The following is a 13,685-nucleotide window of genomic DNA, read 5'->3' on the forward strand; positions in this document are numbered from 1 at the left end:
TTCACTGAGACCGATTAGATCGTTGTTCCAAGGGTCTCCTCCCTGCAGGCCCCAGATGACCGTAGTGTCCTCCCGGGGCCTGCAGCGAGGTGGCTTATGAGTGCTGTCAGACCAGCGATCTGACTTTATACAGTGATGTCCCACCCTGGTACAATGCAAAAAAGTAAAAAAAAAAAATTAACATGTGTAAAAATATTTTTTTAAAAATTCCTAAATAAAAATAAATAAATAAATATTTTTCCAAAAATACATTTCTTTATGTAAATAAAAAAATAATAAAAGCACAAATATTTAGTATCGCCGTGTCCGTAACGACCCGACCTATAAAACTGTCCCACTAGTTAACCCCTTCAGTGAACACAGTAAAAAAATAAATAAAAAACGAGGCAAAAAACAATTCTTTATCATCATACTGCTGAACAAAAACTGGAATAACATACAATCAAAAAGATGGATATAAATAAACATGGTATTGCTGAAAACCGCATTTTTTCCCACAAAAAGGTGGCACACAGCATCATCAGCAAAAAAATAAAAAAGTGATAGAACTCAGAATAAAGTGATGCAAAAATATATATTTTTAAATAAAATAGTTTTTATTGTATAAAAGCGCCAAAACATAAAAAAGATATAAATGAGGTATCGCTGTATTTGTACTAACCTGAAGAATAAAACTGCTTTATCAATTTTACCACATTCGGAACGGTATAAATGCCCCATCCAAAAGAAATTCATGAATTGCTGGTTTTTGTTCATTCTGCCTCCCAAAAATCGGAATAAAAAGCAATCAAAAAGTGTCATGTGCCCAAACATGGTAAAAATAAAAACATCAACTCGTTCTGCAAAAAACAAGACCTCACATGACTCTGTGGGCCAAAATATGGAAAAATTATAGCTCTCAAAATGTGGTGATGCAAAAACTATTTTTTGCAAAAAAAAGCGTCTTTTTGTGTGTGACAGCTGCCAAACAAAAACCCGCTATAAAAACCAGCTATAAATAGTAAATCAAACCCCTTTTATCACCCCCTTAGTTAGGGAAAAATAATAAAATAAAAAAAGTGTTTATTTCCATTTTCCCATCAGGGTTAGGGTTAGGGTTAGGTCTAAAGTTAGGGATGGGGATAAAGTTAGGGTTTGGGTTGGGGCTAGAGATGGGATTAGAGTTTGGATAATGTTAATGGTTGGGATTAGGGTTGGGATTAGAGTTAGGGGTGTGTCCGGGCTAGGGGGGTGGTTAGGGTTATGGTTAGGGTTGGGATTAGGGTTAGGGGTGTGTTGGGGTTAGGGATGTGTTGGGATTAGGGGTGTGGTTAGAGTTGGGATTAGGGTTAGGGGTGTGTTTGTGTTAGGGGTTTGGTTAGTGTTATGGTTAGGGTTGGGAAAAGGGTTAGGGGCGTGTTAGGGTTAGGGTTGGAGTTAGAATTGGGGGTCTCCACTGTTCAGGCACATCAGGGGCTCTCCAACGCGACATGGCATCTAATCTCAATTCCAGCCAATTCTGCGTTGAAAAAGTAAAATGGTGTTCCTTCCCTTCCGAGCTCTGCGCTCAAAAAGTGGTTTACCCCCACATATGGGGTATCAGCATTCTCGGGACAAATTGGACAACAACTTTTGTGGTTCAATTTCTCCTGTTATCCTTGGAAAAATAAAAAATTGGGGGCTAAAATATCATTTTTCTGGGAAGAAAAATGATTTTTTATGTTCATGGCTTTGCATTATAAACTTTAGTGACTTGGGGGTTCAAAGTTCTCACAACACATCTAGATAAGGTCCATGGGGGTCTAGTTTCCAAAATAAGGTCAATTGTGGGGGGTTTCTACTACATAGGCACATCAGTGGCTCTACAAACTCAATTTGAGGCCCGCAGACCATTCTATCTAAGTCTGCATTCCGAAACAATGCTCATTCCCTTCCAAGCTCTGCCATGTGCCCAAACAGTGGTTCTCCCCCAATATGGGGTATCAGCATACTCAGAACAAATTGTACAACATCTTTTGGGGTCCAGTTTCTCCTGTTACCCTTGGAAAAATAAATTGGGGGCAAAAATTTAATTTTTGTGAAAAAATATGATTTTTTATTTTTACGGCTCTACATTATAAACTTCTGTGAAGCACTTAGGGGTTCAAAGTGCTCACCACACATCTAGATAAGTTGCTTTGGGGTCTACTTTCCAAAATGGTGTCACTTGTGGGGGTTTCCACTGTTTAGGCACATCAGGGGCTCTCTATATGCGACATGGCGTCCCATCTCAATTCCAGCCAATTTTGCATTGAAAAGTCAAACGGCACTCCTTCCATTCCGAGCTCTGCCATGCGCCCAAACAGTGGCTTACCCCCACATATGGGGTAACAGCATACTCAGGACAAATTGCATAACAACTTTTGGGGTGCAATTTCTCCTCTTACTCTTAGTAAAATAAAACAAATTGGATCTGAGAAAAAAATTTTGTGAAAAAAAGTTAAATATTCTTTTTTTAAAACATTTCAAAAATTCCTTTGAAGCCCCTGCTGGGTTAATAAACTTCTTGAAAGTGGTTTTGAGCACCTTGTGGGGTGCAGTTTTTAGAATGGTGTCACTTTTGGGTATTTTCTATCATATAGACCCCTCAAAGTGACTTCAAATGTGATGTGGTCCTTAAAAAAAGGCGTTGTAAAATCGCTGGTCAACTTTTAACCCTTATAACTTCCTAACAAAAAAAACGTTGATTCCAAAATTGTGCTGATGTAAAGTAAACATGTGTGAAGTATTACGTAAGTATTTTTTGTGACATATCTCTGTGGTTTAAGGGCATACAAATTCAAAGTTAGAAAATTGCAAAATTTTCACAATTTTCACCAAATTTCGCTTTTTTCACAAATAAACGCAAGTTATATCGAAGAAATTTTACCACTATCATGAAGCACAAAATGTCATGATAAAACTTTGTCAGAATTACTAGGATCCATGCAAGCATTCCAGAGTTATTACCTCATAAAGGGATAGTGGTTTTGTAGTTGTAAAAATATTGGCCCGATCATTAACATGCAAACCACCCTTGGAGGTTAAGGGGTTAAATCACTAAATAAAAAAGAGAAACAAGTATTTTTCCAATAAATAAATTTATTTATGTAAATTAAAATATATACAATGAAAGTATACATATTTGGTATCGCTGTGTCCATAACAACCCGCTCTATAAAATGGCCCCATTAGTTAACCTCTTCAGTGAACACTGTGAAAAATAAATAAAAAATGAGGCTAAAACAATTCTTTATCATCATACTGCCAAACAAAAAGTGCAATAAAACGAGATAAAAAAGATAATTGTAACTAAAAATGGTACAGCTGAAAACATCATCTTGTCCCACAAAAAAGTCATCATACTGCTCTATTAGCAGAAAAATAAAAGTTTTTGTCATCAGAATAAAGCGATGAAAGAATAATGATTTTTTTCTATGAAATGGGTTTTATTGTGTAAAAGCGCCAAAACATAAAAAAATTTATATTGGGTATTGTTGTAATCATACTGATGCGAAGAATAGAGCATTTTTAACAATTTTACCACACGCCGAACAGTATGAAAAAAAAGCAAAAAAAAATGATGTTTTTTGTTCATTCTGTCTCCCAAAAATCAGAATAGAAATCATACCAATAAAAATGACTCTGTCAGCCGAAATATGGCAAAATTATAGCTCTAAAAATATGGTGATGAAAAAAATATTTTTTGCATTAAAAAGTGTCTTTTAGTGTGTGACAGCAGCCAAACATAAAAGCCCGATATAATTCTGGTATCGCTGTAATCGCACTGACCAGAAGAATAAAGTCATTTATACCACACGAGGAACTGAGTAAAAAATAAATAAAACCAATTCTTCACATGCTGTTGATTTTTTCATCCTGCCTCCCGAAGATCGCAGTAAGGCTCGGTGCACATTTATCCTGCGCTCTGTGCTGAGCACTTACACCGGGATTTACATGTAAATCTCTGAAATATGTGATTCAGACAGAACCTGTGGCGGAAGATTCCCTATAATGAGTCAAATGGTGGCACTGTGGGTGCCATAGGACCTGTCACCCAGCGGTGTCTGTCTTTTTATGATTGCAGAAAAGTGCCAACGGCCACAGTTTTTTGCACTTCTGAAAAAAGACACCGCTGAACAGAGGCCAAACAAAGTCCAGAGTCACTCTGATGCCTCATTATAGTGAATGGATCTATCGAGGGTTTCATCTGACATCACTCGGAGATTTAGGTGGAAACCCTCATGTAAACGCTCAGCGTAGAGCACCGGATAAATGTGAGCTTCAATTTAATCCACAAAAAAGCAAGCCCTCACTCAGGTCCATCATCTCTTAATGGAAATATAGGGTTTCCACATTACGGTAGCCCAAAGACTCTGAAAAAGTGAAATGGCTCCTCGCCCCCAAAAGAAATTCAGCAAATTCTCCGCTCCCAAATCCAAATGCACCCCCTCCCTTCTGAGCCCCATTGTGCCTAAACCACATTTAGCAACCACATGTTTAGCATTTCTGTAGTGATCAGAGCCCACCTAATTTACAGGTGTGTGTCTCCAGAAGCATGAGCTGGGCATAATGTACTGGTCACTACAACGGCAGTTTACAATTTTCACTCAGCAACATCCACTGCTGCTTGTTTTTGTAAAACGCCCATGGAGTCAAAATCATCACTACATCTGTAGATAAATTCCCAAAGGGTTATAATTTCCAAAATGGTGTCACTTGAGATGGGATTCTGCTTTTCTAGCACTTAGGGGCTCTTTATATGGAATCCTCAAACTATTCTAGGAAAATCTGCGTTCCAGGAGGCAAATAGCATTCAGTCCCTCCCGAGTCTCTCTGTATGGCTGAGTAGTACTGCACAGCCAAATATGAGGTATTTCTACATTTGGCAGAAATTGTGGAACAAATTTTGGTCCCACTTTTACCTATTTCCCAGTATGAAAATGTAAAACTTGGGGCTGACACACAATCTTGGTGGTAAAAATGTAAATTATTTTATCTTCACTGCTCAATGGTATAAAAGTCTGTGACAAACCTGTAGTGTCAATATAATCACTGCACCTATAGATGAATTCATTGAGAGGTTCTGCTGTGTTGGCACCTTAGGGGCTCTGCCAATGTAACATGGCACCCTCAAACAAGTGTAGCAAAATCTGCATTGTAATATGGCGTTTCTTCCCTTCTGAGCTTGGCACTGTACCTCAAAAGTAGTTTTCAACTGCATATGGGCTATCAGTGAACTCAGAAGAAATTGCACAAAACATTTTGATGTCCTTTTTCCTGTTACCCTTGTGATAATAAAAAATTTGGAGCTAAAACAGATTTTTGTGGGAAATATTCGATTTTTTTTATTTTCATGGCTTAATATTATAAACTTCTGTGATGCCCCTGTGGGGTCAAGGTGCTCAATACACATCTAGATAACTTCCCTAAGGGGTCTAGTTTCCAAAATAGCATCACTTATGGGGGGTTTCCACTGTTTAGGCACATCAGGGGCTCTCCAAAGGCGACATGGTATCTGCTAATTATTCCAGCAAATTTTACATTCAATAAGTCAAATGGCGCTCTTTCCCTTCTGAGCCCTGCCGGGTGCCCAAACAGTAGATTTCCCCCACATATGGGATATCGGCATTTTCAGGAGAAATTGCACAACAAATTGTATGGTCCATGCAACACACATGTGAGAAATGTTTATTATTTTAATTCTGTTACAGGGGACATTGATTTTCAGTGGACTGGGTAATGACATGAGTATGGTTTAATTTAGATTCATTGAAGAAGTCTGTCATTCTTTCAATTAAAGGACTGTATTCTGGGTGTGTGTTTTTTATACAATATCACTATGGGGTTAGTAATGGGGGCGTCTTATAGATGCCTCTCCATTACTAACTTCTGGGCTTGATAGTGCAGTGCCCCAGGGTCCTGGTCGTTACAGTAATATCATTCTCCTCTAGGGGGAGTGATGTTACTTTTGAAGGCAATAAAGGAGATCACTTTACCAGGTATCACAAACAATGCAACACACTTCACACTCCAGTCCACCAGGGGGGCTATGCTCCTATTTATTAGGGCACTCTTCACAATTAGGTAAAACTGGTGGTCTGGTTGGAAGTTAGTCAGAAGCTAGCTGGGCTTCGCCCAGTCAGTTCCTGTCAGGCAGACAGACAGGAAGGAGGAACATCAAGCAGTTGCCGACAGAGTGGTCCCTGACAGGGGTGGGATCCTGTCAGAGGCCTAAACAGAAGGCCACGGAGCTGCGTCTGCCCCACGTGCGGCAGCATCCTAAAAAAGAGACACGAACAGCGAATTGTATTGTAGAGGGTGAGAAACGAAGTCATAGCAAAAGGAGAGGAAACCAGAAGGAGTTTTGCCCTATACAGGCTGCCTCCTTCTGAGGCGCAGGATTCGGTAGCCAGAACACCGAGGGAGCAACAGTCTCTATGCCTTGCTCCAGAGACCGGCAGGACAGCTAATTCCACATTACCTGCCTGACCTATACCCAGGAGGCACGGTGGCAACTTGTGGGGGCTGGGGCGTGCTAGAGTCCCTGTAAAAAGCCTCAGGCCATCAGTCTTATGGGTTGTTCCTATCCATCTGGGGGATATAGAGAAAGACATAACATCTAGAACACCAACAACAGTTGTGAGGACCTTATGAGAAGTTCAGCAGTAAGGTACTACAACATCCAGGCGCTAGAGGAAGGCTACTGATTTCCACCTGGATAAGGGGACTCTGGATTTGCCTTCAGACCGGCCGGACTATGCCTGCCCTGTGATCTGGTGCTCTGGACTGTGGATGCTGAAGCCTTCAGTAAAGGTAAAGAGACTGCAACTTTGTGTCCTCGTTCTTCACTGCGCCTCACACCATCCACTATCTACACACTGGGAAGCCCTGGGGATATACTTCACCTGTGGGAAGGTATACCATCTAGCTGCCATAACATCACCCCAGTGCATCCCTAAGCAGCGTCGGTCACCCTGACCGAATACCGCAGGTGGCATCACAAACATTTCCCCTTTAAAGACCTTCCCTTTTACAACAGACCTCCCGAGGGCCACGGAACCGGGTCAGCCACCGTGACATGCCCCTTGAGAACCGAAGGGCCCGGCACCAAGTACCCCTAGCCCTTGGGGGCGATCCACTGTCAACTGACAATACAAAGGGGACATCAATGTCCCCAACTATCACTCTAATTGCCACTGCACCAGGGCATGTGTGAAGAGAGGGGCTAAGTGCAAGATTTGGTGCAATTTATGCAAGCGCCATTTCTGAGGCAGTTGAGAGCTGATGTTTTTAGTCCGGGAAGCAGCCAATATCCATGATCCCTTTATAGGCTATTAATATCAGCCTGCAGCAGTGTGCCTAGTCTTTGCTGGTGTTAAGTATAGTGGGATCCTACATCATTTTTTGGAGGGGTCCCACATTTTAATAACCAGGAAAGCCAAAGCATACAGCTGTGAGTTGATATTAATAGCCTGGGAAGCTACATGCGTATTACCCCCTTCCCAGGCTCTAAATATCTGTCCCCAGATATTAATTAGCAGAGGAAAAGCAGACAGACATACCCCGGAATAATTTTTGCTCTCTTGGTAAAATGATTTAAAAAGAGAAGACTCAGTAGTTTGTCAATAAATGGCTTCACCCAACCACTAACCATGAGTGGACAAAAAGTTTAGGTGTTATCATTCATATTCTCTGAAAAAAAGCCAATGAAGCAAAAATTCTGTCTGGGTATGTAAACCTTTGAGCACAACTGTGTGTGTGTGTGTGTGTATATATATATATATATATATATATATATATATATATATATATATATATATATATATATATATATATATATATATATATATGTATATATATATATATATATATATATATATATATATATATATATATATAAAAAGAAAAATTGGAACAGCACAATGCTCACCAGTGGGTGCCTGGCCTCCTGGGTAGAATGGTCCACTCATCTACCCAACATGTATACAAAATAAGCAAGCCCTCGAGAAAGGCTCAGTGTGAGCCGAAACGTCGCACAGAGATATGGGTTGAATAAACGTCACATTTTTTCACCTTGAAAAGGACTTGGAGTGCTGCCTTCTTTTGCTTATTATATATATATATATATATATACAGTGGGGCAAAAAAGTATTTAGTCAGTCAGCAATAGTGCAAGTTCCACCACTTAAAAAGATGAGAGGCGTCTGTAATTTACATCATAGGTAGACCTCAACTATGGGAGACAAACTGAGAAAAAAAAATCCAGAAAATCACATTGTCTGTTTTTTTAACATTTTATTTGCATATTATGGTGGAAAATAAGTATTTGGTCAGAAACAAAATTTCATCTCAATACTTTGTAATATATCCTTTGTTGGCAATGACAGAGGTCAAACGTTTTCTGTAAGTCTTCACAAGGTTGCCACATACTGTTGTTGGTATGTTGGCCCATTCCTCCATGCAGATCTCCTCTAGAGCAGTGATGTTTTTGGCTTTTCGCTTGGCAACACGGACTTTCAACTCCCTCCAAAGGTTTTCTATAGGGTTGAGATCTGGAGACTGGCTAGGCCACTCCAGGACCTTGAAATGCTTCTTACGAAGCCACTCCTTCGTTGCCCTGGCGGTGTGCTTTGGATCATTGTCATGTTGAAAGACCCATCCACGTTTCATCTTCAATGCCCTTGCTGATGGAAGGAGGTTTGCACTCAAAATCTCACGATACATGGCCCCATTCATTCTTTCATGTACCCAGATCAGTCGTCCTGGCCCCTTTGCAGAGAAACAGCCCCAAAGCATGATGTTTCCACCACCATGCTTTACAGTAGGTATGGTGTTTGATGCATGCAGCTCAGTATTCTTTTTCCTCCAAACACGACAAGTTGTGTTTCTACCAAACAGTTCCAGTTTGGTTTCATCAGACCATAGGACATTCTCCCAAAACTCCTCTGGATCATCCAAATGCTCTCTAGCAAACTTCAGACGGGCCCGGACATGTACTGGCTTAAGCAGTGGGACACGTCTGGCACTGCAGGATCTGAGTCCATGGTGGCGTAGTGTGTTACTTATGGTAGGCCTTGTTACATTGGTCCCAGCTCTCTGCAGTTCATTCACTAGGTCCCCCCGCGTGGTTCTGGGATTTTTGCTCACCGTTCTTGTGATCATTCTGACCCCACGGGGTGGGATTTTGCATGGAGCCCCAGATCGAGGGAGATTATCAGTGGTCTTGTATGTCTTCCATTTTCTAATTATTGCTCCCACTGTTGATTTCTTAACTCCAAGCTGGTTGGCTATTGCAGATTCAGTCTTCCCAGCCTGGTGCAGGGCTACAAATTTGTTTCTGGTGTCCTTTGACAGCTCTTTGGTCTTCACCATAGTGGAGTTTGGAGTCAGACTGTTTGAGGGTGTGCACAGGTGTCTTTTTATACTGATAACAAGTTTAAACAGGTGCCATTACTACAGGTAATGAGTGGAGGAAAGAGGAGACTCTTAAAGAAGAAGTTACAGGTCTGTGAGAGCCAGAAATCTTGATTGTTTGTTTCTGACCAAATACTTATTTTTCACCATAATCTGCAAAAAAAATGATAAAAAAACAGACAATGTGATTTTCTGGATTTTTTTTTCTCAGTTTGTTTCCCATAGTTGAGGTCTACCTATGATGTAAATTACAGACGCCTCTCATCTTTTTAAGTGGTGGAACTTGCACTATTGCTGACTGACTAAATACTTTTTTGCCCCACTGTATATATATATATATACATTATTTTTTGTTTTTGGAGGTGTATTTTTAGATGAATAAGTAAAAGTTTTCTTCAGTGTGGAGGGATACAGAAATTGAAGAAAGCAGTTTAGCTATGCATTGAATTCTACTATATTTACTGCAAGAATATTGCTGTCTGTTCTACTTAGACTGAAAGTGTGTGTGAACATGAAAAGTAACATCCATGAGAACATGTTGTTTATTAGAGAAACACACAAATACAAGGAAACTTTGCTTTGTTATAGCCCTAAGCTCTCTGACTATAATGCTTGAAATTATAATTGTCCCCAGGCTCTATCTGCCTTGGGTTAGAGATATATTCAGAAAGCCAGAGGCAGAACTCTCATTAAAAACTATGAGGATTCATTATAAGAAAGTATGTTAACACTTCCATTATTATTGATACTCTCATACTAAAGAGTTACAGAGTGCAATCACAAATTCCCTGCTGGTGTATATTGCAAAGCATTTAGGAAGTCAGGGGAATCTCTCCTAGGCTGGCATCCTAATACAATATCCAACATGTAGAAGCTATGGCAGGCTGGAGAGCGGACAAAGAGCTACTGTCACTGCCAAATCTGGCCCGACCCTACATTACATAGCGGACCATTTATTATATGGCCAGCATGTACCGAATTACTGTTTACCTGCTGCGATAAGAGCAGATCGCTGGGTCAGCTATAAACGTGAGTACAACGGTTTAACAATTTTTACTGAGAAAACTTTACTAAAATTCACAACTGTTTTAACAAATGCATGGTGTGTAATCAGTCATGATTCATTGTTTGCGGTACGAGCGGGTGGTCACATGTTGCATGTATGCGATTTGTATACTTGCAGTCACGTTTTAACTAGACTTGTCCAGCTTCTCTCAAATCTCTTCTATGGAGAGAAACCGAAGGCGTCTGGTCAGCCCATGACCGCAAGTGTACAAATTACTCTCAATGGCAAAACTGAGGAATGGTGACCGTAAGGAGTTGGCAGTGTGCAGTAACATTGAGTGACTGCAGACTTTTGTTCCAAGTCTAGACAACCCCTTTAAATAGGGCTGACCTACAATACCAGATACAACTTAGGAACAAATGTAACCACAGGTTTTGGAGGAAAGCTGACATTTTTTTAAAATTCTGTACACAGAGCCGCTATCAGGGCAGTGCAACTGGTACCTAGTCACAAAGGTGTAAGGGCCTAGTCACAAAGGTGTAACATCACTTATCCACTCTTGCTTGCCACTTAGTGACTTAAGAAATTAGGGGTCCATGCCTTTTCATTTCCCCAAGGTAACTACTACCACTAAGGACTTTTTGCTTGCAAGTTTCTGGCTAGATCAGAGATGCTCCTAATAGGCATGATGACATGCAAGTCACAAGTTAAGATGAATGCCTGGAGTGGAAGAGGAAGGGCTCTGTGGGAAATGAATAAAAGAAAAACAGGTTAGTCATGCTTTGAGCAAGAACTATAGTGGAAGGTGGAGGTACTGTTGAGGCTGAGAACAAGAGGAGAGCTTAAAGTGGTTTTCCGACGAACATACAGCATTTTAAATCAATAGATCTTGGAATAAAACTAATTTCCACAATTGGATGTGTTAAAAAAAATGTTTGTGTCCTAACATAATCTTACAAAAGTTTCTGCTGTGTACTGTGCAATGGATGTGTCTTATTGGAAAGCAAAAGAGTATAGAGACAGTACAGCAGGGAATCGCAGCTGGTAATTTCTGTGAGGTAAAACACGTTTACAAACAAGCAGCAAAAGCTTTACCTCACAAAATGAATTAGCTGTGATCCCCCGCTGTCCTTTCTGTATACTCGTTTGCATCCTCCTCTGCCCAGGAGCTGAGGTATGATCGGACCATGTCCCTGTACGGTCAGACACAGCCATTACACAGTACACAGCAGGGGCACATTTATAAGATTATCTCAGCACAGGAATATTTTTTTAACACATCCAATTGTTCAACTTTTTATTTTTCAAAAATCTATTGACTAAAACGTACATTGTTCATGGGAAAACCCCTTTATTGGGGCTATGGTAAGTAAACTGAGAAAATGGAGATAAATGGAGAGCATTCTGTGGGACGGGGTCATGGGAAGCAATTTGCAAGAGTAATGACCATATAATGTACTGGAAGCAGCTTTAGTGCAATGAAATTTTTCTTACAATTCCCCACTCCCACACCTACATACAATTACATCGACAGAATTCTTACACTCATACTTTCTATTTGACCTAACTGCCACTACTGGGTTCAAATCCCACTAAGGACAACATCTGCAAGGAGTCTGTATGTTCTCCCTGTGTTTGTGTGGGTTTCCTCCGGGTTCTCCGGTTTCCTCCCACATTCCAAAGACATACTGATAGGGAATGTAGATTGTGAGCCGCAATGGGGACAGCGATGATAATGTCTGTAAAGTGCTGTGGAAGATGATGGTGCTATATAAGTGAGCATAGTAAATGTATGGACTGTCTACAGATTCAGTTGTTGGTAAAGTTGTTGATAAATAAGGAGAAACATTTTAGTATAGTCTGATTCCTAACTCTCCCCTTTATAACGACTGTGTTTATAACAGAAAAATCCTTTGATGGATTTTGTGTCAAATCAGGTTTTATTTTAAGGATGATTGTGTCAAATCAGTGATACGTTAGCTTTGGGGATCATCAAGTATTTTCTTCCCTGTTAACAACCATGTCATGTGTATGAAATATGTCAATCACACTTGTTAGATCACGCAGAACCTGAAGATTCGGAATGTGACACGTACAGTTAAAAGGACTGAAATAAGATGACACAAGATATTGAGACTGGACCCTTACATTGATCATATTTGTTTCTATAGTATTTCTTTTCACAGTTCCTAAAATTCAATGCTGAACAAGAGGATATTGTGAAATGTATAAATATGCTGTAATTCTTCCAACCAATTTCATTGTTTTTGGCAAAGTAATTTATTCTAGAAGAGATTTTATAATTAGCCAAATTCTAAAAAAGGAAATAGCTTTGGTGGATTAAAAAGTCAGGTCATTTAATGTCTACTAATCCACTGTCTATTTTGCTGATCCAAGCCATGTCCCTTCCAGCTATCAGTGCCTCTTCTTTCTTTGATTGATAATTATTCATGCTGCGTCAATGACCATCCATCACAAATGTCTCAGCGTGACCAAGGCTTGCTCTATGATCCAATACTTGTAGCAATTACGTTTGGAATAAAGCCAGGTTTATTGTCTATTTTACATGGTAACGGTAAACTCAAAGTCTATCCTATTCTCATTAGATGTCCCTGGCAGTCACTCAATACACTGACATCTCTTTACCCCTAAGTATTATATGTAAAGGTCTTATCTTACTCCAGGTTGTATTTATCGACTGTAACAACAATTGCATATTGGATATATTATACCGTGTGCTCAATTATTAGGCAATTTGTATTTTTGATGATTAATTTTCTTATTGAAAAACTACGGGTGCTGTCAGTCAATCTAAAAGGTTAATAAACCTGAATATTGAGGAAAGGGAAAATGAGGTTTTGGCTTAATTAGGAGAATATCTATATATATTTTTATTATAATTATTGGACAAATATTTGTGTGCAGAATTTTTTTGCAACTAAATGAAACATGTCAATTTTCCCATTTCAATTGTTTGTTTTCAGTTAAAGTGAGAATAATAAAGAATCATCTCAAAAAGTGCAAAAATACATTTGTGACACTTCAAAAACAATGTAAGTGAACGATATAACTGCCTGTATTTTTAATAACCGTCATAAACCTTCCATCTATGGATATCAGTTTCTTTATCTGTTGATGATCAACTTTTTGGCAACACCGACCAGAGCCTCCCAGACAGTGTTCAGAGAGGTGTACTGCTTTCTATCACCGTAAATCGCCTATGCAAATTCTCAATAGAATTTAGGTCAGTCGAGGAAGAGGGCCA

This window comes from Ranitomeya imitator, chromosome 3 (assembly GCF_032444005.1).
Source record: "Ranitomeya imitator isolate aRanImi1 chromosome 3, aRanImi1.pri, whole genome shotgun sequence".
Lineage (NCBI taxonomy): Eukaryota > Metazoa > Chordata > Amphibia > Anura > Dendrobatidae > Ranitomeya > Ranitomeya imitator.